The sequence below is a fragment of the Myxine glutinosa genome, chromosome 2 (genome assembly GCF_964187855.1).
Source record: "Myxine glutinosa chromosome 2, kmMyxGlut1.1, whole genome shotgun sequence".
Taxonomy (NCBI): domain Eukaryota; kingdom Metazoa; phylum Chordata; class Myxini; order Myxiniformes; family Myxinidae; genus Myxine; species Myxine glutinosa.
Window position 1 is genome coordinate 72362027 of NC_136262.1, and position 26140 is coordinate 72388166.

Consider the following 26140-nt stretch of genomic DNA (forward strand, 5'->3'; position numbering starts at 1 on the left):
CACTGCATGGCAAGCGATTCCTGTCCAAACCTTGGCAAATCTCGTGAACAGCATGCCTCAACATGTTCGTGCTCTCCTGAATGCTCGTGGGGGTTACACGAAGTACTGAACTGTAATTTTACTGTCTGTAATCCCAGTCCTAATTTAACTTTTGTTTTTGTTAAAAAAAAATTTGGCTAATGTGCAAAATAAAGAGATACTTCTGGAAAACGTACAGAAGTTTAACACAGTACTGTCCATGAATTGAGTTCGATATCAGTTTACATCACTTTCAAGGATCAATTTATTTGTTCGAAATGTCAAATGTGGTTTTTCTTTCTTTTAAAGGTCACATTAACAAAATCTAGAATAATTTCAACATAATTCCAATGAACTTTTGGTCCTAAGACATCTTGAAAAGTAAGTTCACCGCCAGAAAAAAATATTCCATATTAAATGCCAAGTCTGTGTGTGTATATATATATATATATATATATATATATATATATATATATATATATATATATATACGTATATATATATATATATATATATATATATATATATATATATATATATATATATATATATATATATATATATATATATATATATATATTGTTACGAATTTGCGTAGTGATATATGTAGAGCAGAGCATATCTGAGTAGGTACCATGCTTCGTGTGTCGCGGTAAGGAACACTTCCTGTAATAAGTCATGTGTAGGCATTTTGTCGGGTTAAGATGTATGATTGTGCATCGACCAGGAGATTCGTGTGTTAGTTAGTGTAGGGAATAATGAGTTGAGCCCTTGTATGTCTCACCTGGTAATCAAACCTTTGTCCCTTATGGCACTGCAGACCACATAGACACTAGGTAGGATGCCCTTAGTACAACATTAATGACGCCATTTCCCCCCTGACATGACTTAGGAAGAAATCGGGCGACAACACCGCCGATAATGGCCGCCACCATTTGCACCTCCGGGAGGCCTACCCGCCTCGCATAGCACGTGCTGTGACCAAGGAATAGGGGGACGGGAGTGGAGTGACGCAGTGGGCGTGACGTGAGCGAGCCGGTGAGTCGGGGTGGCTCTGATTGGCAGAGCAGTGTGCCAATGCTGACGTGACCGGCCAGGGATATTAACGGAGGCCGGACGCCTTTTTCGGGAGTGTGGAGAGTTCATATCTGATCCCGAGTTGAGCAGGAGGAGTTAAGAGGAGTCGAGTTCAGAAGAAGCAGTTGAGTTACAGTCCCGGTGCGATCCTGAGCAGTTGAGACTCGGCGTGTGGAGTTGCGCAGAGAGCAGTTCAGTTGAGCACAGAGAGCCCAAGCGGAGTTAGCAGTTCGCAGTGCGCAGTTCGCAGTTCGAGAGTTGAGCCCAAGTAGTTGCCGAACGCCATTGCGCAGTTCAGTAGTTGATCCCAAGCAGTTGGATTCCTGGCAGCACAGTTCAGAGACCCCGACCCGAGTTGGGCTGAGGTGTAGCCCGAGTGGAGCTCGCTGCCCTGCTGTGGGACCTCGTGGTGCTTTGGAGCTTGGTGCACGGACCTCGTGTGCAGCGGCGAGGGCATTGGCTCGGGCCTAGTGGGGCGTGCAAGGCGGACGGAGGATTTTTCCAGGCCGGGAATTGAAGACGACAAGACAGCTAAGACCGAGCTCCGTGGACCCAATTGCATTACGGACGTTTTTATTTTCGAATTCATCTCCCTTGTCTCGTGTTTGAAATCTGTTGTGTGTGGGATCCCAATTTAGCTGCCTTATTTTATTATCGGTGCGCATTTTCCTGTCCTGCCTTTTTCATTTGAATAAACCCTTGTATTATTTTGCATCCCCCATTCAAACCTGTGCCGCTTGAGTTAATTTCCTCTCACAAGACCGGAGCTACGCCGGCGTGCTGCAGTTAAGTGCTTTCGCCGCAGCATCCATTTCCCTTCTTCCTCCTGCGCAGCCATAGCCGAATCCGTGTTTGGGTAGTTGCCTCCGAATAAGACCGTTTAGGCTATCCGCGACTCTGATGTTAATCGGAGTTGCATGACAATATATCTATCTATATATATATATATATATATATATATATATATATATATATATATATATATATATATATATATATATATATATATATATACTGTATATATATATATATATATATATATATATATATATATATATATATATATATATATATATATATATATATATATATATATATATATATATATTGTTGCGGATATGGGATTTGCATCCATCCATATCCGCTTGTAAATATTCCCCTATTTCCTCAATACTTCCCAACTATCCCCAATCCCCCATTCCCTAGTCCCATTTTCTGTAAACAACACTCTGTAGACCCGACCTCCCCCTATTTCCCCCATTAAATGTCGTGCCCAGGTTCACCGCATCTCATGTAAGACAACTATAGGACATCTTGCTAGTTATTCTTAGTCTATGTCAGTTAAGGACTCGTTTCCATTAATTCTGACCCTTCGTTGCACCAGAATGTGATTGTATGGCACCGTTAGGAAGTTTAGGACCTCCCAATACCTCCCAGCAGCTCTTCCTCACAGTTCAACAACAACAACAACAACAACAACGAGCGCAGGAAGTGCGCGTCCTCACTCCGGCTTGGTTGGTAGGGGGTGTTGGGAGGGCACCAGGCCTTCCCAACTAGCCGCCATCAAACATGTGCTCGACGGGGTTACCAAATAGGGGCTCCCTGTCAGCTCCTCGTCAAGGGCGGAGCCCGGTAACCCCCGCACCCAATGGAAGCGGCGGACCGGCCCCAGTGGGGCGGAACCAACCAGCCGAGGGCGTGTCACTCCCCGCTGAGCATGCGCGGTGAGAGGGGGGTGACGTCAGATGCGCGCTGAGCTTGGAGAAAGAAAGACGTCCCCTCGGAGCGCTGTGAGGCCTCCCCGCATCTTCTGGACCGTGCTTTATCCTGTCCCCGAGCCAAGGTGCACCTTGTGCTATCGACCTACCTGTCCCTTCCTGCCATCAATCCATGTGTAAGTCTGCCTTGTTCCGTTTGTCTGTGGTCTGTCTGGGATTAGATAAGACAGTAATTAAGTGCCCATCTCTTCTGTGTCTTTACCTCACTGCCTTGTAATCTACCCCTTTTCTCCACCACTGTAATTATACCCTCCTCCGGAGGTCTTGAGAACTGTACCCCTTGCGTCATTTCCTCTTTCCCAGTCGTCGTGTCCTTTCTATCATTGATTTGGCATAGCACGATTTGGCCAACGTCTGGGTGAATCGGGTGAGTTGGGGAAGAATCGGGGGAACTGTTCGGTCGCGGTAATACCAACCGCTCGGTAAATAACATCTTTAACCACGTCCGCAACAATATATATATATATATATATATATATATATATATATATATATATATATATATATATATACAGTATATATATATATATATATATATATATATATATATATATATATATATATATATATATATATATATATATATATAATAATTCATTTATTTTGTATAGCGCTTTTCAAGAAGCCCAAAGGCGCTTTGACAGAGTGGAAAACATAATGCATAACAATACATGAAAACAACAATTGCAAAAAGACAAGAATCAATAGGGAAATATTTAAAGCAAAAGGAGGGAGAAGGAGAAGAGATAGTCAGGGGTTAAATGCTGTGGGTTGAATGTTGAATGCAGTGTTGAACAGGTGGGTCTTTAGTGATGTTTTGAATGTGGTGAGTGAGGAGGAGTCTCTGATGGTGTGAGGTAGTGAGTTCCAGAGGGTGGGAGCAGCGATGGAGAAGGCCTGTCCCCCCAGGATCGGAATTTGGTCCGGATGGAGGGGATCAGGAGGTTGGTACCAGCAGAGCGGAGGTTGCGGGTGGGAGTGTGTCTGGAGAGGAGGTCAGTCAGTCAGGTAGTATGGGGCCAGGTTATGGAGGGCTTTGTATGTCAAGAGGAGGATTTTGTACTGGATTCTCTGGGGGATGGGGAGCCAGTGAAGCTTGTAAAGGACGGGGGTGATGTGGTCACGGGTCCGGGAATGGGTGAGTAGACGGGCAGCGGAGTTCTGAATGTATTGGAGTTTATTGATGATTTTTGAGGGTGAACCATAGAGGAGGCTGTTGCAGTAGTCCAGACGGGAGGTGATGAAGGCGTGGATGAGGGTTTCTGCAGCCGTGGAGGAGAGGGATGAGCGGAGACGGGCAATGTTTTTCAGGTGAAAGAAGGCTGACTTTGTGATCTGTTTAGTGTATTTGTCGAAGGAGAGGGTTTGGTCAAAGATTACGCCAAGATTCCGGATGTGAGGGGAGGTGGATACTGGGATACCGTCGATGTTGAGGGCAAAGTTATGGGTGGATTTTGTGAGCGTTTTTGGACCTTCAACATAATCGAGCCTCGATCTTGTATACAAAAAAAAAAAAAAAAAGTTCACCCCCACAAAAAAAATATTCCATATTAAATGCCAAGTCTGTATATATATATATATATATATACACACATTTCGGAATGCGACTATATATATATATTCCTTCTTCTGATAATATTTTGAATGTTCTTCTTAAGCGATGTGCATACATGTGTTTGTGCACTATTTGTCCACTCATGTTCGTGCACGTTGTTGACACATAAAACTTGCACTTCTTGATTGCGCATTTATTTTTGCCCAAGTGGGTGTGGGAATGGGTTACAGCGGGATGGCAGAAGGAACAGGTGTGTGGGAAAACATTTCCTGGTGCGTCTCGGTTGCAATTATTATTCCTTTAATCCCACGGCTTTGCAGCGGAGTCTGCACAGTAATATTGTACACGTGCATGTACATCGCTTGGAGATAATGATGAAAAGTGCTTTGGCAGTAATAATTTACGAAAATACATTCCCGCCTGTGTTTAATAGCAGGATTTAATTGCACATTGAAGCGGTGGAATATTGAAAATGCTCACAAAATGTCTTGCAAAGCCTCGAGTTTCTAGAAAGCTCAGAGAGAAATCCTATTCTTGTACAAAAGGACACAGAACATCCAATTGATATGCTATTCAGTATGGGGTATGTAGCCAATCGTGTGCATCGCATTCATCCGGATGATTGTTTGAATCCTCCAAAATCATATTCATGCCATTCCATCAATTAAACGTTTCTTCTTGAGAAGGTCTCCATTTTAAAGCGGAGATTTTCATTAAAATATCGACAAAGGATTACAATACGTCATTACATTAGGAGCATGAGTTATACATGGCCAATTAGCAATCTAATCATTGAAGCGAATTAATAACACTCACGACGCATTCTAATGAAATGTAAAGTGCACTCACAGGTCAAGAAGCACAAAGAATTACAATTAACAATGAAGTATTTATAGTATTGTTCACACTTATTGGCTGCACTGAACCGCCAGTGATTGAAGCAATAATGCACGGATCGCCGTGTACCGATTGGAGCAAATGTGCATGAAGGACCATCGTATAACGTATGCCCAAAGGAGGAATATTATTTTTGGCGTTTCGCATTCTGTGCACTGGGCTGGCTCGATAGATTAGAGGGATGCACACTCGCCTTTTAGCTGTCGAGACTGGTTTCGAATTGCGATCCAACTGTAAACTGTCACCCTGGTGTTTCGCACAGAGGCCGAGGTATCACTGGGTGCGCCGTTCGTTGGATGGACGTTAAGAGAACCCGTAGTATGCCAGCACTGGCTAATGGTGGGCATTAAAGATCCCACAGGGTCATTCGCGAAGAGAAGGTGGGTTATCACTGGCACCCTGAACAGATTCCAATTCCTGCTGAAGCTCTCTTACCAACCCGCACTTTGCAAGCATGGCCTAAGTGAATTGAGGGAGGCCTTCTTCCCTGTAGTGTAGCCTAAGGTTTGCAGGATGATGATAATGAAGATGATTCTTTCCACCTGCCAGGGCATCCCTTCCTTTCCCTCCCTTTATCACTATCCCCTCCTAACTCTTACCTCTTTCCTCCGCCAACACCCAACCCTCCTTACCTTCTGTTTTTCCCTCTCCTCTTTGCTTTTTTTTTTTGGAATAAGACTCACAGTGGAGCGTGTACTTTAAATTTATAACAAGTATATAAGGCTAACTATTTCTACTTTTTCATGTTTAGCGGACTCTATTTAAGTGGACTCTGGGGAAAAAAAAAACCATGAATACAGTTCCGGTATATGCGTTTTTATGTTGGAAACTATGGGTTTAGATAAAAAGACCTAAAGCACCAATTTCATCTCAATGTACCCACATCCCCCTCCCCTGTCCTCCCCCTCCATCATAAATGCAGATAGGTAAACAACCTCTTTCATAAATAGCATCATTTTGTAACCGGGGTGTCCTAACAGTTGTTAAAACATTTCTGTTAATGCATTTCTTTCTCTGATGTGAGTTGAACAAACATAACATAACATAAGAAACATAATAAAGTGATGGTGCTGCGATGACATAACCGTGGAGCGATTAAAAACAAAGGTTGTGTCTGAAATCTGAGAGTAGTCAATCAGGCTCACTGTTACGGATTTATGTTAATGTATGTGAATTACTATTCAGGTCTTTGCTTATTAATGTGTAGTCGATTGAAGGTTGTTGTGATTAAAGGGTCAGGAGCCCTTCTGGGAAAAAGGAGACCGGAAACAGAAGAAGAAAAGACACGAGGTCCTGGAGAAGCGACGATCTTCTTCTTCCTCGCCGAGCTCCGAGGCGAGCGGTTATCGCTATTGAGCAACGTAACAGAATCGGCGTTTGAAAGCCCGACGGGCGAAAGGAATTACCCCTTGACACGTCAAGTTGCCGTGGGTTCGTGCACGGAACCAAGCGTCCGGCACAGTTCGCCTCCCCGTCTACAAGGACGCGTACGGGTCGCACTTTGGGCCTCGCGCGCGTTGCAAACCGCGCTTGGTTTTGCCCCGTCTACAAGGACGCGTACGGGTCGCACTTTGGGCCTCGCGCGCGTTGGAAGCCGCGCTTGGTTTTGCCCCGTTGCTTGGCAAGGAGGTGTGCGCTGCAGCAGCTGTCCCCGGTACGAGACGTGCACGTTTGGAGCACGTCCGCCCGGGGTTCGTTCAACCGCCCGTGTGCGGAGAAGAGAGACATTGTGAGAGACATTGATCACGGAGGGAGTCGGGAGTGGGGCTCACGTGAGGAATGTATAAGATGGCCATCTTAGAGTTAGTGTAGATGAGTTTACATCTTTGTAATATTGATTGCTGATTGTTGAGGGTTGATTGCTCGGGGAATATATCATTGATTATTCCGGATCCTTGGTGTGGGGTTTCTTTTTGATTGGAATTCATATTGATTGCGTTACGAAAGCGCATACATAATAGATCTTTCTGGCGGAGTTCCTCTCACGGTCCGGGGGTCACCGAGACCAGGTAGTCACCGGGAGGACCACGTAACAGAATTGGGGGCTCGTCCAAATTACGATTTGCGGATTCGCAATTGGGTCTACGTCCGGGATTTAAAATTGTATAACATAATAAAATAATAATTTTTATTAATTAAAATTTATTTATTAATTATTAATTGGTAAATTTTTGAGAAATTGTGGTAAAGTCTTGGGTGAAGGTTAACAGGTGTTAACGATAGTCACCATGGCGTTTGTTGCACAGAACTTTGCGGTAACACCTAGTGAGGCACAGTTCCGAGCGTTACTAAAAGCGGACCTCTTGAAATTGGCCAAACATTTTAACTTGGAGGTCCGAACTAATTTGAGGAAGGCAGAGTTGCAGACCACGGTGATACAGTCTATGGTGGGATTAGGAACATGGGACGAGTTAGCCTGGCAGTGGCTACCCGAAGAACCAGAAGACGTTGAGCTCCGGAAACTGGAGTTGCAATTACGGAGCAAGGAACGGATTAAAGAAGAAGAAAGGAAAGCAGAAGAGAGGAGAGAAGAGAAACAAACAGAGGAAAGGAGAGTGGAACGAGAACTCCAGGAAAGGTTAAAAGAAGAAGAAAGGAAAGCAGAAAAGGAAAGAGCAGAAGAAGAAAGGAAAGCAGAAGAGAGGAGAGAAGAGAAACAAGCAGAGGAAAGGAGAGTGGAACGAGAACTCCAGGAAAGGTTAGCAGAAGAAGAAAGGAAAGCAGAAAAGGAAAGAGCAGAAGAAGAAAGGAAAGCAGAAAAGGAAAGATCAGAAGAAGAAAGGAAAGCAGAAGAGAGGAGAGAAGAGAAACAAGCAGAGGAAAGGAGAGTGGAACGAGAACTCCAGGAAAGGTTAGAAGGGAGAAAAGCAGAGGAGAGGAGAGCTGCCAGGGAACTCGAAGCAGAGGAGAGAAAAGCCGAAAGGGAGTTGAAGGAACATGATCTGGCGCTTCAGCAAGAGATTAAATTCAAGGAGCTGGAGTTAATAAGAGAACGGGGAGAGGTACCACCCTTGCTGACGGAGTCGACACCTAGCCAGAAAACCTGGGATGTGGGCAGACATGTGAGGCTGGTTCCACCCTTCAGTGAAAAGGAAGTGGGTAAATTTTTTCCACACTTTGAGAAAGTGGCTCGACAGTTAAACTGGCCGGAGGAGGCCAGGACCATACTAGTGCAAAGTGTGCTGGTGGGAAAAGCTCAAGAGATTTATTCGGCGCTACCAATGGACCAATGTGCAGATTATGAGGTATTGAAGAAGCACATCCTCAAAGCCTATGAGTTGGTTCCGGAAGCTTACCGGCAAAAATTCAGGAATGCCAGGAAGAGGGAGAGTGAGACCCATGTGGAGTTTGCCAGAGTGAAAGAAAACATGTTTGATCGGTGGTGTGAGTCAAAAGGAGTCGGGAAAGACTTCGAAACATTGCATGACTTGATCCTGGTGGAGGAATTTCAACAGTGTGTCCACGAGGACATCAAAGTGTACCTGCAGGAAAAGAAAGTACCAAAGTTGTGGGACGCAGCCACCATGGCAGATGATTATGCCTTAACACACCGGATAGGGGTCCACGAACCTAACTCCTCGCCTAGATCTCCGCAGGGGAGGTGTGGAACAGCAGGTGCGGAGAACGACAATACATGGCGGCGGCCTCGAGAGGATTATGGGGACAACGCTGATACCCGAACTGTTCGAAATCAGGGGGCTACGGGCCCAAGACAAACTTATTTTTCGGGGGGCCCGAGGCAGACCACGAGTTTTTCCTCCGGGCCTACTTGCGCTTTTTGCAAGAAACCTGGACACTTGATGTCCAGTTGTTACCTCATGAAAAGGGAAAACCCAGAGCGGAGTCCGACTATTACCACTCCGAATGCGATGGCAAGCATAAGAAATCGCCCACAGAAGAGTTACCAACCATTTATTTATGAGGGGTTGGTCTCACTCAAGGGAGACTTGACTAACCCAAGACCGGTTAGGGTTTTGAGGGACATAGGAGCCCATCAATCCTTAATGCTTGAAGGCATTTTGCCATTGTCAAAGAGTACCGCAACTGGTGATAGTGTTCGGTTACAAGGGATCAGTGGCTGTGTTAGTGCCCCACTTCATGTCATCCATTTGGAATCCGATTTGGTGTCAGGACCGGTCACCGTCGGTTTACAAGCCACGCTTCCTGTAGAGGGAGTATCTGTGATTATCGGGAATGATTTGGCCGGGGGGCAAATTTATGGTAACCCGAGGGTTGGTAAAGAGCACAGCAGGGAAAATAACACCACACCAGCTCGGGATGGCGACAAAAGTTCCAAGTTATTTGTAGGGGGACTGAACTTCAACACAGAGGAAGAAGTTCTGACCTCTGTCTTCAACAGATATGGGCCGCTGGTGGAAGTACGGGTGGTAAAAGACAGGGAAACGCAACGGTCAAGAGGGTTCGGCTTTGTCACGTTTGCAAGCACAAGAGATGCCAGGGAGGCAGAGAAGAATTGGAATGGTAAGGATTTGGAAGGTCGGACCATAACAGTAGGGAAGGCATTTCGTAGGCGTCGAGAGGTCTACAGAAGAGGACCACTTGGCGGTAGTTTTGGTGTGGGCAGCAGCCGATATTACTATGGAGGCTCCCAGAGTTACGGCACTTCCCGAAAGAATGAATGTCAGAGCACTGGCCGAGAAGGAGACCGTGAGTCAGGTAATGGCTGGGACAAGGGGTCCCACCGTAACTGTTAGGAGTCTGGCGAAGTTGAAGCACTATATACGGGGGAGCCGCCGAGCCGGGGCTCCTACACGGACTAACCGTGAACGCCACGTTCTTAAAGGCGTCCAGGTAGTGAACTTTCCTGCACGGACTAACCGTGAACTCCACGTTCTTAAAGGCGTCCATGTAATGAACTTTCCTCCCCGGACTAACCGTGAACTCCTCATTCCTTAAGGCGTCCATGTAGGGAATACTCAGCTGGGCCTCCCGAAAAAGTGCTATAGAGAGGTTTAAATTTGGGGGCTTTGGTCACCACCTCTTAACCGTCATTCAAGAGAAACTAGAAGTGGTTGACGCTTGGTCCAGAGGGAATTAATCTAGGGGATTGTGTGAAATTTTGTTGCTTTATTTTTAAGTGATAATTGTGCCCGGGGGAAAATGATGATTTGGGGGGGTGAGTTATCTGGTTTGTTTGTCAAAGTTGGCCGGCAAAGAAAGTTTTCGCTGGGTTCAAACTTTCTTTCTTGAAGGGGGGGAGTGTTACGGATTTATGTTAATGTATGTGAATTACTATTCAGGTCTTTGCTTATTAATGTGTAGTCGATTGAAGGTTGTTGTGATTAAAGGGTCAGGAGCCCTTCTGGGAAAAAGGAGACCGGAAACGGAGGAAGAAAAGACACGAGGTCCTGGAGAAGCGACGATCTTCTTCTTCCTCGCCGAGCTCCGAGGCGAGCGGTATCGCTATTGAGCAACGTAACAGAATCGGCGTTTGAAAGCCCGACGGGCAAAAGGAATTACCCCTTGACACGTCAAGTTGCCGTGGGTTCGTGCACGGAACCAAGCGTCCGGCACAGTTCGCCTCCCCATCTACAAGGACGCGTACGGGTCGCACTTTGGGCCTCGCGCACATTGCAAACTGCGCTTGGTTTTGCCCCGTTGCTTGGCAAGGAGGTGTGCGCTGCAGCAGCTGTCCCCGGTACGAGACGTGCACGTTTGGAGCACGTCCGCCCGGGGTTCGTTCAACCGCCCGTGTGCGGAGAAGAGAGACATTGTGAGAGACATTGACCACGGAGGGAGTCGGGAGTGGGGCTCACGTGAGGAATGTATAAGATGGCCATCTTAGAGTTAGTGTAGATGAGTTTACATCTTTGTAATATTGATTGCTGATTGTTGAGGGTTGATTGCTCGGGGAATATATCATTGATTATTCCGGATCCTTGGTGTGGGGTTTCTTTTTGATTGGAATTCATATTGATTGCGTTACGAAAGTGCATACATAATAGATCTTTCTGGCGGAGTTCCTCTCACGGTCCGGGGGTCACCGAGACCAGGTAGTCACCGGGAGGACCACGTAACACTCACGGCAACATGGATCTTGCTTGTGGACAAAATATCTTACTTATGAGTGGTTATCGATGTTAAGTATTATCGGATGTGAATTTGAAGTGAATGTTTAGGGTATATGTGTATAATCTACCATATAAAATACATTGTCAATTTTTGTGTCTGTGTTTGTATATTGATGTCTGTCCCCCTTAATAAGGACGATTTGAGCTGGGTAATAAAGGCCAATATTTTAACATGAATGTGTGTTCACTATGATCTACTTTTGAGGATGAAACAAATTCGAAAAATATTTTCCATAAAAGAGTAATTATGTCTCTTTAATTGGAATTGTTGATGGTGGCTTTCAAAACGAGCCTCAAGGGCGGTGTACAGATGGTTTTTTTTAAATAACAATAAATGCAAGGTACAGGGAGGTGAAATTCACTGCACGCGATGTGCAATACGTGCAGAGTAAAACGAGTGTTCGTTTACGCCTGTAGGATGTATAATAAATAAAGAAGATATAAGCACACCTGACACTAGGCCAAGGCTTCAGACTTTGGCACGCTCACAAGGCTGCACCGGCGAATAAAGTGTTACAACCCGTCATTTTTGACGGCATTTTTACTCGTATATATACACACACAAGTTAGATCGCCCAATCAAGATAACTCTATAAAAGGAGCCGACTACTTTGGTCACGCTTTAGTGTAAAGGGTTCCTGCTGTCTTGCAATCATAAAAATGGCACCGTTGGAAAGGTAATCATCGATGTACTTGCTTGAAATAGTTGCAAACCTGATATTTGATACTAGCAACGGTAAATACAATACTAGTACCCGACTGCAAAGCCACAATGAGCTGGCGAAGCCAAAGCCTCTTGCCACTATTTTACCCATCACTATGGCATCAGTAGGTTACGTAGTTGGTAGTAGGTAGGTGTAGTAGGTACCGTACCTAGTTCAAAATGACACCATTTGCATTCTGGATGAGATTAAAATTTATGAAATTTCCTTCTTGATTAATTCGGTGAATTCCGTCTCAACTTCGGATATTTCCGGCCGTGAAAAACTATCCCCTACGGCCGCGAGATTTCTAAAAAATAATTCTTCGTCAATTTTAGAATATTTGACGCCGTTTTCAGCGTCCAAAATGTGGTAAAAAGCCTTTTTTAAATATTTTTTCAAATGCTCGAATCTCATTGGTTCCGGTAATTGGTGACAATTTTCGTTGAAGATAACCAGGGCTCGTGTGGGCCCGGGGAACGAGGTTGGTCTAAAAGTATTTTAATTACAAATTAGAGGTGCATTAGATTGTGAATCAAACAAAGACGGGTGAAATAAACTCCTATTGAACTTTTTCGCAATTTTTTAATGCATACTTCCGCATCCGGAAGATGGCAGCGAGTGATTTGGTTTTTGAAATATTTTTTCAAATGCTCGAATCTCATTGGTTCCGGTGTTTGGTGACGATTTTCGTTGAAGATAACCAGGCCTGTGCGGGCTGAGGTTGGTCTTAAAGTATTTTAATTACAAATTAGAGGTGCATAAGATTGTGAATCAAAAAAAGACGGGTGAAACAAACTCCTATTGAACTTTTTTCAATTTGTTATGCATACTTCCGCATCCGCAAGATGGCGGCCTCCATTGAGCGATTTGGTGCATCAAAACTTCGAAATTCCCAAGGGATCCAGCAAAATCTGGCTTTTCAACATAATACGTACGCGTTCAATCCGTTCATTCACAACACCGGCTTCGCCGGCTATTATTGATACCAGCAATAATAAATACAATATTATTTATACAAGCAATGGTACCCGCCCTTCAATTGGGAGGCCCAAATGAAAAGGTAAAATATCAGAAATTGAAGGCTTTTATTTTATTTTAAACGATTTATATAAACATCCGTTAAATCATATCACACGCAAATCATGAAAATCTAAACAGTATTTGTAGAATCTCAATAAAAGCCACATCACTGTTCATATCGGTAAATATTATTCCATTGAAGGAGCTGGGGCTCCCACGTCGATCGGAAGAATGGACGCGACAAAAAGCTGGAATTCATCCGAGTTGCTTTAATCAAACCAAACACTCAGGCACTCTGAAAAGCCCGTTTATCGGGCAGCAATATATATACATATTATCCCGGAGCGTTTGCCCAGGAAAGGCGAGAGGGGGCGTGGCCCAGCGTCCCGACCGAGGCCTGGCAAGTTGAGCGCGGGCCTGCCCGGGCGTCCTGGACGAGCCCGGCATGGTGATCGCTCCGTGTCCTTGATAGGTGCAAGGCGATTGTGAAAACCCAGCGGTAGCCGCTACACATGTCCCCCCCAGAATCGACTTGCACCGGCAGGGTCAATTTGAGGGGGGTCCTGATGACCCGGCCGAAGTGACCCCTGGCGGGTCGTGGGAGGGGGTCCGGTGTGGTGGTGGGCGGTCGAGTGGGGGGCACCGTGGACGGGGGGCGGCCTCGCCGCGGCGGAAGGGCCACCCATGGTGGGTGGTCGACGTCCACGTGCGCCGGCTTGAGGCGGTCCACCGCAATCCGGTCCGACCTGCCGCCGATGTCGATGACGAACGACTTGTCGTCCCGTCGCAGCACCCGGAAGGGCCCATCGTACGGCGGCCGGAGTGGCCCCCGATGTGCGTCGTGACGCACAAAAACATACTCCGCTGTGCGAAGTGCTGGGGGGACGTAGGACTGGGGGTCACCGTGGTGGGATGTTGGCACGGGGGCAAACCGTCGGGCGGCCTCCTGGAGGTCCGAGCGCTGGTGAGCTGCAGACCAGGGACTGGTAGCGTCGGGCACGAATTCGCCCGGGACGCGTAGCGCCTGGCCATAGACAAGCTCGGCGGTGGATGCCTGGAGGTCCTCCTTGGGGGCCGTGCGGAGGCCCAAAAGGACCCACGGCAGCCGGTCGGCCCAACCGCCGTCTTGAAGGCCGGCCATGAGCGCGGCCTTCATGGAGCGGTGGAATCGCTCGCACAACCCGTTTGCTTGGGGGTGGTAGGCCGTAGTACGGTGGAGCTTGACCCCCAGGTTGCGGGCGACCACGCCCCACAGCTCGGAGGTGAACTGTGGTCCGCGGTCTGACGAGATGTCCGCCGGTGCGCCGAAGCGGGCGACCCAGGTGGCGATGAAAGCCTGCGCCACGTCGGCGGTGGTGGTGGAGACAAGGGGAACGGCCTCCGGCCACCTGGTGGTCCTGTCCACCATGGTGAGCAGGTGTGTGAACCCCCGTGACGGGGGGAGGGGGCCCACCAGATCCACGTTGACGTGGTCGAAACGTCGTTCGGGCACGGTGAAAGGTGCCAGCGGGGCCTGGGTGTGTCGGTGGACCTTGGCCCGTTGGCAGGCCGTGCAGGTGCTGGTCCAATCGCGGATGTCCCGACAAAGGCCGTGCCAGACGAATCGCGCCGACACCAGCTTCTGGGAAGCTTTCCGGCCCGGGTGGGAAAGGCCGTGGAGGGAGGCGAAGATGCGGCGTTGCCAGGTGACGGGCACGATGGGGCGAGGCTGGCCTTGGGAGACGTCGCAGAGCAGGACAGTGTCCGCGAAGGGGATGTCGGCCAGGCGGAGGCCCGTGTCCGCCGCCCGGAGGGCTTGCACCGTGGTGTCGGTGGTTTGGTCCGCCGCCATAAGCGCAAAGTCCACGCCCAGGTGGACCGCGTTGGCCCGGGAAAGACAGTCGGCCACGGCGTTGTTTTTGCCGGCGATGTGCCGGATGTCCGTGGTAAACTCCGACACGGCGGAGAGGTGGCGCTGTTGGCGGGCCGACCATGGCTCCGTGACCTTGGCCATGGCGTAAACCAACGGCTTGTGGTCGACGAACGCCGTGAAAGGTCGGCCCTCCAGGAGGTGGCGGAAATGGCGGACGGCCAGGTGTAGACCGAGGAGCTCCCGGTCAAACGTGCTGTATTTGAGCTCATTCGGCCGGAGCTGCCGGCTGAAAAAAGCGAGTGGCTGCCAAACCCCGTTCATCCATTGCTCATGTTCGGCGCCCACCGCGTAGTCGGAGGCATCCGTGGTGAGGGCGATGGGAGCGTTGAGCACCGGGTGAGCGAGCAGTGTTGCGTCGGCAAGGGCCCGCTTTGAGCTTTGGAAGGCCGCATCCATTGCTGCGGACCAGGCGATGTCGTGCTTGGCCGGCTTGCCCCGGAGGGCTTCGTAGAGGGGCCGCATGAGTTGAGCAGCGCGGGGCACGAAGCGGTGATAAAAATTCACCATTCCCAGGAATTCCTGCAGGGCCTTTATGGTGCGGGGACGCGGGAACGTGGTGATGGCCTCGACCTTGGTTGGCAGTGGCACGGCCCCGTTCTTGGTGATGTGGTGGCCCAAAAAATCAACGGCCGTCATGCCGAAGTGGCATTTGGCCGGGTTGACGATGAGGCCGTGCTCGTTGAGGCGCCCGAACAGTGTTCGGAGGTGGAGGAGGTGCTCGGCCCGGGACGTGCTGGCGACGAGGATGTCGTCCAGGTAAACGAAAAGGAACGGCAGGTCACGCAGCACGCCGTCCATCAAGCGCTGGAACGCCTGAGCCGCGTTCTTGAGACCAAACGGCATCCGCAAGAATTCGAATAAGCCGAACGGCGTGATGACTGCCATTTTAGGGACGTCGGCCGCCCTGACAGGTACCTGGTGATATCCCCGTATGAGATCAATTTTCGAAAAAATGACCCGTCCCGCCAGACGGGCGGAGAAGTCTTGGATATGCGGGATCGGGTACCTGTCGGGGGTGGTAGCGTCATTGAGACGGCGGTAGTCGCCACACGGGCGCCATCCACCCCCCCGGCTTTGGCACGATGTGCAGTGGCGAGGCCCACGCGCTATCGGAGCGCCGCACGATGCCGAGGTGCTCCAACGCGTCGAATTCGGCCTTCGCCACGGCGAGCTTGGCTGGGTCGAGGCGGCGGGCCCTGGCGTAGACCGGCGGGCCCGTGGTTGGTATGTGGTGCTCGATCCCATGCCGTACTGCGACGGCCGAAAACGTCGGCCGCGTGAGGGCCGGGAACTCCGTGAGCAGGCGAGCAAACTCGTTCGCCGCCGGGACGGCGCATGCCAGCTCGGTCGGCGCGGAGCTGCTCAATGTGCATACCAGGGAGCTGAAGGTTTCGGCGTTGATTAAACGACGCCATTGGACGTCCACCAGCAGTCCGTGTGCGCAGAGGAAGTCGGCGCCTAGCAGAGCCATGGGCACGTTTGCGGTTACAAACGTCCAAGCAAAGCGTTGGCCGCCGAAGCAGAGGGTGACGTTGCGCGGGCCGAAGGTGCGGATGGTCGATCCGTTGGCCGCAACCAAGGAGGGGCCGCAAACCGCGGATTGCCTGTCCTGGTCAGAGGCGGGTATGACGCTCAGTTGGGCGCCGGTGTCGCACAGGAAGCGCCGTCCGGACGCTTTATCCGTGATGAACAGTAAGTTGCCCGTGTGGCCGGCGCTCATGGCTGGTAATGAACGCCGGCCCGGCCGTTTCCCGGCCTGCCGAAGGTGCACGGGGGTCGGCATGTCCGGGCCTTCTGTCCGAACCTGGCATGATAGTAACACCACGCTTGGTCAGGTGGAGGCCCCGGTCGTCATGCTGGAGGTGGTCGGCTCGGTGTAGCGGCCGCCAATTGCGTCGGCAGTTCGGTCGTCGACCGTGCCGGGTGCTCGGGCGCCATGGGTGTTGCGTCGGACGGCGGTGGGTCCCATGTCGCCGCTGCGATGCGCTGTCCTGCGGCGGAGATCTTGTCGGCTTCTCTGGCAAGGGCCCGGGGATCTGTGATCGTCGTGCTTGCCAGGGCGAGGCGTACCGGGTTAGGCAGCTGACGGAGGAACAGCTCCCGGAACAGGAATGCCGGAGAGTGCTCGCCGAGCAGTGAAAGCATGTAGTCCATTCGCTCGGAAGGGCGCGTGTCGCCGAGCTCGGGCAGGTCGAGCAGGCGCCGTGCGCGTTCCGCCGATGGGAGGGCGAAAGCGTCGAGGAGAAGCTTCTTAATCGCGCCGTATTTGTCAGCGGCTGGCGGGCTCTCGAGGAGGCTCAGGGCGCGGGCCGCGGTGGCCGAACCGAGCGCTGCTACCACATGGTGGAAGCGGGTGTCGTCGGCCGTGATGCCTCGCAGGGCGAACAGGGAATCCGCCTGTGCGAACCAAACCGCCGCGTGAGCCTCCCAGAAGGTAGGCAGTTTAAGGGCGACTGCCGTGTCCATGTCGGTAGGTCACCAATGAAGGAGCTGGGGCTCCCACGTCGATCGGAAGAATGGACGCGACAAAAAGCTGGAATTCATCCGAGTTGCTTTAATCAAACCAAACACTCAGGCACTCTGAAAAGCCCGTTTATCGGGCAGCAATATATATACATATTATCCCGGAGCGTTTGCCCAGGAAAGGCGAGAGGGGGCGTGGCCCAGCGTCCTGGCTGCGGCCTGGCAAGTTGAGGACGAGCCTGCCCGGGCGTCCTGGACGGGCCCGGCATGGTGATCGCTCCGCGTCCTTGATAGGTGCAAGGCGATTGTGAAAACCCAGCGGTAGCCGCTACACCATCGTGTTTGGAAAAACTGGAAAATTGGAAAAATTGGAAATTGGAAAAATTGGAAAAACAATATCGCCTATTTTACTCCAGGGGGTCCCAGGATTACCCACCCAAAATTTCGTTGCGATCGGTTCAGCCGTTTTTGCGGTACCTGGGAACAGACAGACGGACAGACAGACATTTGGTGAATTATGGTAAAATACTTGCTCGAAATAGTTGCAAACCTAATATTATCGATTTACTTGGAAAAAAACAACGTTTCCGTTTTTCATTCACCACCTTCGGAAGAAGAGGAAAAAGAAAGCAATTCCGAAGAAGAACAAAGCATATATTGTGCCATACCGTGCTGTTAAAACTGTAAGTTAGCTCCGAGCTTCTTCCCCTTGACTGTTCCAAGGTGGTGGGTCTTCCCCCGCTTTTCTCGGCAGTGTCCCTGGGCAGTTTATTTCGCCAAAAAACGCAGGGATTAATAAAATGATAGTTTCTTTAACTTTATGATGTTTTGCCAATCTCATCAGTAACTGAGTTTTCTAAGTTGTTATTAATTTAAAGATGCTGAGTTTCTCTGTCCATGAATTCCATCGTGACGGAATCACCATGTGCACTCTAATTTTGAACATACTGTATAAGGTAATTATCTTGAATGCTAAGAAGAGCAGAGAGAATTCAATTATATGTATTGAACCAGAACTGTCACATCGCTTCAGACGAGTACTACTTTCAGTGAGGCTTACCCCGGTTAACAAAATTTGTTACCCAGAATAGTCTTGACGGAATCACAATATGTGGACATGGTAAACAGACTAATGAGATTTGATATAAAAACTCTGCTCTGTTAGTGAACACAAGGTCTAGAAAAAAAAATTCGGACGTCAACAATAGTACTGCTTTCCTATCGCAGTCTTATTGGTAATGCAATGCAGAATGCAAACTATAGGTGGCAGACCAGGTAATGTGACGGAATCACACGTGGGTGATGATTTTCATGGAATTCATGTGTCACGCTTTATTCTAAAGGGTTTCTACTGCTGTAGGATAATAAGAAAAATGGTTCCGTTCGAAAGATAATAATCGATTTAATTAAAAAGCCTCTTTCCGATTTTGAAAAAGAAGCGCTAATGGTTTCTTCACGCAGCGGTTCCAACGGAAACTTTTATTACTCCACCAAAGCAGAACCCCTTTAGAAGGACATGGAAGGGGCAAACAAAATGATACGAAGTGAACAATAGCTAAGAGTAGAATCATCACCAAACAAAACAAAATCGCTGGTGCAACTGCTACATAAGTCATTGATTTGCATAATGAAAAAGAAGATGGCTAATAGACGGCTCCGTGTAATACTAGCACATTAAGGGAAGAGAAGTGGAGTGATTCTCATCGAACACACGTAGTCTTTGAGATAGTTTGATCCAAACAGCAGGAATGAAAACATTTAGCGAAGGAATGAAATCCAACTCATCAGCACCATAACAGTACTTCTACCCTGAGCTTAGACATACATTTGTGAAGGGCACTGTTGAGTATTTAACATCGACAAATTAATCCCACCAGCTTATCGTCCAAAGTGACGAAACAACAAGGTGTCAATTTATAGCTGGGTCGAGATTTGAACTGTAGCTCAAGTGTGCATACAGTGCCTATAGAAAGTCTACACCCCCTTTCAAAATCTGCACCTTTTGTTGCCTTGTAGCCTGAAATTAAAATGCATCAAATCTGACTTTTTCCACCTTTATTTACACATCGTAACCCACAACTTCCAAGTGAAAAACAAATTCTACAAATTTCAGAAAATTAATTTAAAATACAAAACTAGAATATGTTGGTTGGATAAGTGTCCACCCCCTTATAATAGCAATTGTAAATGAGCACAGGTGTAACCAATCACCTTCAAAATCTCACACCAAGTTAATTGGCCTCCACCTGTGTTAATTTGTAGTGATTCTGATTATTTCATAACAAAATAAGCTGCTCCTGTTGGTTTCCTCTGCTGGGTAGTGCATTTCACAGAAAATACTCAACCGTGAGCACCAAGGAGCTTTCAAAAGAACTCCGGCATAAAGTTGTGGAAATTGCACAGATCAGGAGATCGGTATAAACATAGGGGCAATACCCCTGGCACTCACCTGGTAGAATAAACAGTATACTGCACTGACTAAAGGTATTTTAAATCAATTGCAATGGTTCCTAGAAGACAGAAAAGCATGTAGAATCATACTAACATAATCACAACACTTTAAACAAACAAAAAAATACCTATTTTGGGGGGCAACCCCCCCCCCCCCCCCTCCCACCCAACACTGCCACTCCGTGTACATCCTCAGACACCAATTTTTCCAATGCCTTGAACAAACATTGGTACATCACGGATGATGATGGTTGTGGTGAAGTTTCATCAAAATTGTGTGAGGTTCTGATACAAAAGCAAATAGCTATTTTGGGGGGCAAGCGCCCCCCTCCACATTGACGACCTTAGACCCGGATTTTTTAAATGCCAGGAACAAACTTTGGTACAACACGGGTGATTAAGGTTGTGGTCAAGTTTCATCAGAATTGCATATGTAGTTTCTGAGAAGAAAGCAAATACCTATTTTGGGAGGAAACCCCATTCTAGACCCACAAAGGGGGCAGATTTTTTTTACTGCCGTGAACAAACTTCGGTGGTGCATCACGGGTGGTGAAGTTGTGGTGAAGTTTCATCGAAATAGTTTGTGTAGTTTCAGAGGAAAAAGCAAATTCCTATTTTGGGGGGTCAAACCTGGATCCACTTTGACCCCTGGTTTGAACCCTGGTTTGACCCCTGGTTTTGACCCCTTTGACCCCTGAGACACCGATATTTTTAATTTCGCGAACAAACTTTAGCCACAATACAACAAATATCATTTGTGCCAAATATGGTCGCAATCCCATCAGCAGTTTCGGAGAAGAAGTTTCAAGTGTTTACAGATGGACTGACTGACGGACTGACGGACGGACGGACGGACTGACGGACGACGTGCCATTGCATCGCATAAGCTCCCCTGAACTTCGTTCCAGGTGAGCTAAAAATATTTCAAAGGCCTTGAATATCCCTTGGAGCACAGTCAAGACAACCAATAAGAAGTGGAAGGCGTATAGTACCACCAAGACCATGCCTAGATCAGGCCGTCCCTCCAAACTGGATAACCAAGCAAGGAGGAGACTGATCAGAGAGGCCACCAAGAGGCCAATGGCAACTTTGAAAGAGCTACACTTATTTATGGCAAAGACTAGGCACTGTGTGCATGTGACAACAATATCCCAAGCACTCCTCAAGTCTGGCTGTACTGTAGGGTGGCAAGAAGGAAGCCATTACCCAAAAAAGCCCAAGTTGAGTCCCATTTGAGGTATGCAAAAAACACTGGAGATTCTGAAGCCATGTTCCAAAAAGTTTTGTGGTCTGACGAATCCAAGATTGAACTTTTTGGCCAAAATGCAAAATGTTACGTTTGGCTCAAACCCAACCAGCACATAACCAAAAGAACACCATTCCTATTGTGAAGAATGGTGGAGGCAGCATCATGTTATGGGGATGTTTCTCATCAGCAGGGACTGAGGCACTTGTCAGGATAGAAAGGAAAATGTATGGGGCAAAATACAGAAAAATTACGGAGGAAAACCTGCTGCCCTCTGCAAGAAAGCTAAAATTGGACCGGTTTTTTTTGGGGGGGTTTTTTGGATACAAGATCGAAGCTCGTGTAAGAGCTAACATTGATCACAAAGAGACAAACTGACACATAAAACATATGATAAAGGGAACGGGAGAACAAGATGGAGAGCAAAGACATCGGGAGACCTGTGGGAGGGAGAGGGCTTGGGGGGAGGAGGCATGGGAAGGGGGGGGTGGGGGTGGGAGAGGTATAAAACACATGGACACTGCTAGGACTTCCAAGAAAGAAGTTGGTATTTCAAAAAAGTGGATCTGGGGTGAATTAACAGGGGTAGAAAATATCAAGGTTTTGGATGGGGGAAGATAAGATATGGTGGTGGACAGCTGTTTTAAAGACCTGGAGAGAAGAGTGGGATTGAAGAGAGTGAGGGAGTTTGTTCCAGAGGCGGGAGAAAAGAGGAATGAAGGAGTGAAGGTGAGCAGAGAGTCTTGATTTTGGCAGTTTAACCATAAGAGGGTTGCAGGCAGATCTTGTGCGACCTGTAGGAATATTTGGGGGACAGAGAACAGAGAGCTGGGGGAGCAAGGCCGGAGAGGAGTCGGTAGAAGACAAAAAGACCACCAACCTGCCTGCGGTGAGTGAGTGGCTCACCTTTCAGCATGGCAATGACCCGAAGCACACAGCCAAAGCTAGATTGGAGTGGCTAAGGAACAAAAAGGTAAATGGCCTTGAGTGGCCCAGTCAGATCCCCGACCTAAATCCAATCGAAAATCTGTGGCATGACTTGAAGATTGCTGTCCATCAACGCTCCCCGCATAACTTGACTGAGCTTGAACAGTTTTGGACAGAAGAATAGACAAATATTGCCCAATCAAGGTGTGCAACGTTGGTGGAGACCTATCTCAACAGACTTACAGCTGTAATTGCTGCCAAAGGTGCTTCCACCAAGTATGAACTCATGGGGGTGGACACTTATCCAACCAAGATGTGCTAGTTTTGTATTTTTAATTAACTTTCTGAAATTTGTAGAATTTGTTTTTCACTTGGAAGTTGTGGGTTACGATGTGTAAATAAAGGTGGAAAAAAAATATCTGATTTAATGCATTTTAATTCCAAGCAATAAGGCAACAAAAGGTGAAAATTTTGAAAGGGGGTCTAGATTTTCTATCAGTACTGTACCTCTAGGCTGTCTTGGCAGCCTTCAATAAGCATAACAGCATTCACTTATTTCTCACAGTTTATATGTTGTAATGTCTGGGTACTAGCCACCATAAGCATGAAAATGGACTCTTATTAGTCACAGCCCAAATTGGACGCGAGACTATTGCAACGCCCCTGTCTGTCCGTCTCTGTGTGTGTGTCTGCGTCTTTATATTTTCGCTTTAAAAATGTGTATCTCTCCAAACGCTTATCCAATCGGTGTGAAAGTTTAAACATAGGAGGGATCCCCCATGTAGAATATTTTATTGATACCTCTGATGTCATAGGTCACATGGTGTGGCAGCCATTTTAGATTAAATGAAAAAATTGGACGTGATTTTTTCTGAAAATGCTGAATTTAAAAAATTGAAACTTGACATATGTTATCAACTCCCCATGGGATATTTAGGATGATAATGATGATGCCATGGGTGAAGTGGTAGTTCAGCCATAATTAGTTGAATTGAAATCCTTATGTGAAAAATTTGAAACGTCATATATCTGATCTATGACCCAATGTGAGTGAATAATTAAATGCATGACATCATAACTGTGCGATATAAACTATGTGACATAATAGGATGAATGGATGATTCGGGTATATGGGCCATAATAGTAGCGTGTTCATTTCACGATAGTATATTTGTTCAGAATGAACGTGTGACGCGAGATTATGAGCCCTACAAGTACCGTTCTCGTTGACAGTGGCGTCATATGGTAACGGCACCTAAACTTGTGAAACAATTCATGTGGACACCTCACATTGGAAGTTGGAACATATCAATTCCATTGTTATTTCCTCAAAAATTCTTCATTTCCGGTAGAAACTGTGGTTTTGAATGCAGCGAGAATAATCAACACAGCCGAGATGATATGAGTGACAAACCTGAAGAACATGTTCGTTTGTTTTTAACATCTATCTATAATTCCAGTAATCTCTGTATGTGTGTGTGTTTGTCTGTGACCGCTGTTTCTCGACAACCACGGGTCCGATATACTTGAAACTTGCCAGGTATATTGCTGGGGACCTGAGGATGTGCCTTTTCAAGGTTTCATATTAATCGGAGAAGTAGTTACCGAGCTATGGCGATTTATTTACCAAACTCCGCAAGCCGTTCGCTTTGGCTTTGCGAATGAACCAAACCATTTCATGTAAATAGAGGGGGGGGATTGTCACCGTACTCGCAAGCCGTTCGCTTTGGCTTTGCGAATGGACCAAACCATTTCATGTAAATAGAGGGGGGGGATATAATTTTAGATATATATATAGTACGGGCATGCCCTAGTGACCCAAATGCAGACAGAGTTCAAGGCTCATATCACTACAACCATCGTACCTCAGCAGTTGTACAATCGAACACAAAATATGTCCAATCAATTGATCTCCAGTTACCAATAACAAAAGTTGCAAAACATTTTTTGCTTGGTGTACTAAACCATATCTCCCAATCCTTGTTTGAAATGAAAAGGAGAAAAGACCTTTCCAGTCGCTTACACTGGCCTCTGTATAATTAACAACAAGTAGACTCCATTGTGCATGTTTAAACTTTGATTTTAATGGATCCATCTGTGTGATAGCTTCAACATGAATTAAAGCTCCTGACAGCTTTTCAAGCACTGCAATTAACATTCTCGTAGCACAGCTTCCAAACGCCGTTTTGTTTCACCCAGTTTGAATCCCAAATGAAAGAATAGAATAAAAAATCGTGCTGCTTCTTACACTAAATGAAACTATATACATATATTTTAGAGCCCAGGGGACGTAGCAATGTGAAGTAAGACAACAATCAAGGATTGTATAATGGAGAGAAAGGAGGGGATGGAGGTCGCAGTGGCTCTGAAACTGCTAATTCAAATATATACTTTATAAAGTCCTCACCAAAAAAAATTTTTTAGCAACAACTTTTAAACTCTGAAAATAAAATATGAATTCACAATTCAGAAATTTCCTAGTCATGCTTGACATGACAACTGTGGTTATTGAGGGAAGGAATCCATTCAGGAATTGGATGTGCAACATGCAGTATACAAGTTGCAACGATCCTTACATGAAAACTGGGTAATCCTGTCAAATCCAAGTCACATCCCTCACAGAATCTGCGTAGATATCTGCACACGACCCATATCGATACTCTCTATAAATTGGCCACCCAAGTGATCTAAGTCAGGTTAGCAATGACTAAGGTGTCATTTAATGCCACATGAGTTGGATTCATAAGGGGTCGACTCGGCTTTTGCTTCCAACTGCTGCCGCTTCCGAGGACAATGTTCATCACTTTACAGTGAACATCACAGTTTACTCATTCCTGGGCCACTGAAATGGCATCGTCAGTATGGACATTTCACGGAGACACCACTCAGGTCACATTGGAGTAACAACCTCCCCGCTCACCCCCTCCCCACCCCCTTCCTCCATGAGGATCTGTTGTCTTGTTACTCTTGCCAGAACGAACCTATTTTCAATAGCACAGCCTCACCAGAACCAACTGTAAAGAACAATCAACTATCGAAAACCGACTCAAGTCACAACAGCCTTCCTGCCAGTGGTATGACATCCAGAAGACCACTGCTCCACATCCCTCAAATGCATTGCTGTTGGCAGGAGCGCTTAAAATAAGTGAGGGATTCTCACAACTGAAGGCCCAATTAATCCTTGGCATCATGTTCTTTTCACCAATGCATCTAGGTTATGCCTAGACGTCAATGATAGACGTGCTATAGTCTGGAGATCATATGGTCAGCATGATCGGTTTGTTGGGAACTGCCTGATGATATGGGCTAGCATTCCAGTTGGCCAAATAACTGATCTTGTCATCATTCAGAGGGGTTATATGAACGGTGTAAGATGCAGGAATGAGATCACTATGTCTCTGGTCCAACAGCAAGGACGCAACTTCATCTTTATGGATAACAACACCCGCCCACAATGTGCACAAACTGCACATGCTGTCAATGTTGCACCTCAGGACCACAAAATCACACGCATGGATCAGCCAGTCCAATATCCAGATGTAGATCTGATTGAACATGCTTGGGACATCAAGAGAGGCAAGTTTGAAAAAGTCTGCCCAGTCTCTTATAAACTGGAAGTGGCCTTCATCAAATAATGGTGTAGCATCCCACAGTGAGAGCTGGATCGACTGATTTGGTCGATGACAAGATGTATACAAGCTTGTATTTGGGTCAATGGTGATCATACATGGTATTAAAGCTAGTTTTGCCGTTGGTTGTTATCTCCATATGCGGGTTTCAGGAGGTGGAATGGAGCCCTCCCAGGTCTCCAAGTATCCACCTCCATCGTGTGTGTGTGTGTGATATTTGTGTATCTAATATGTAAAAATAAATAAACAAGAAGATGTCATGCAGAGTACGATACTTGCAAAATCCACCCCAGCCCCCAAAAGGTTTACATTGATACAGCAAATTGTCCATTTCATCAAGATTAAAATGGACGATCTTGATCAAAGCTCTG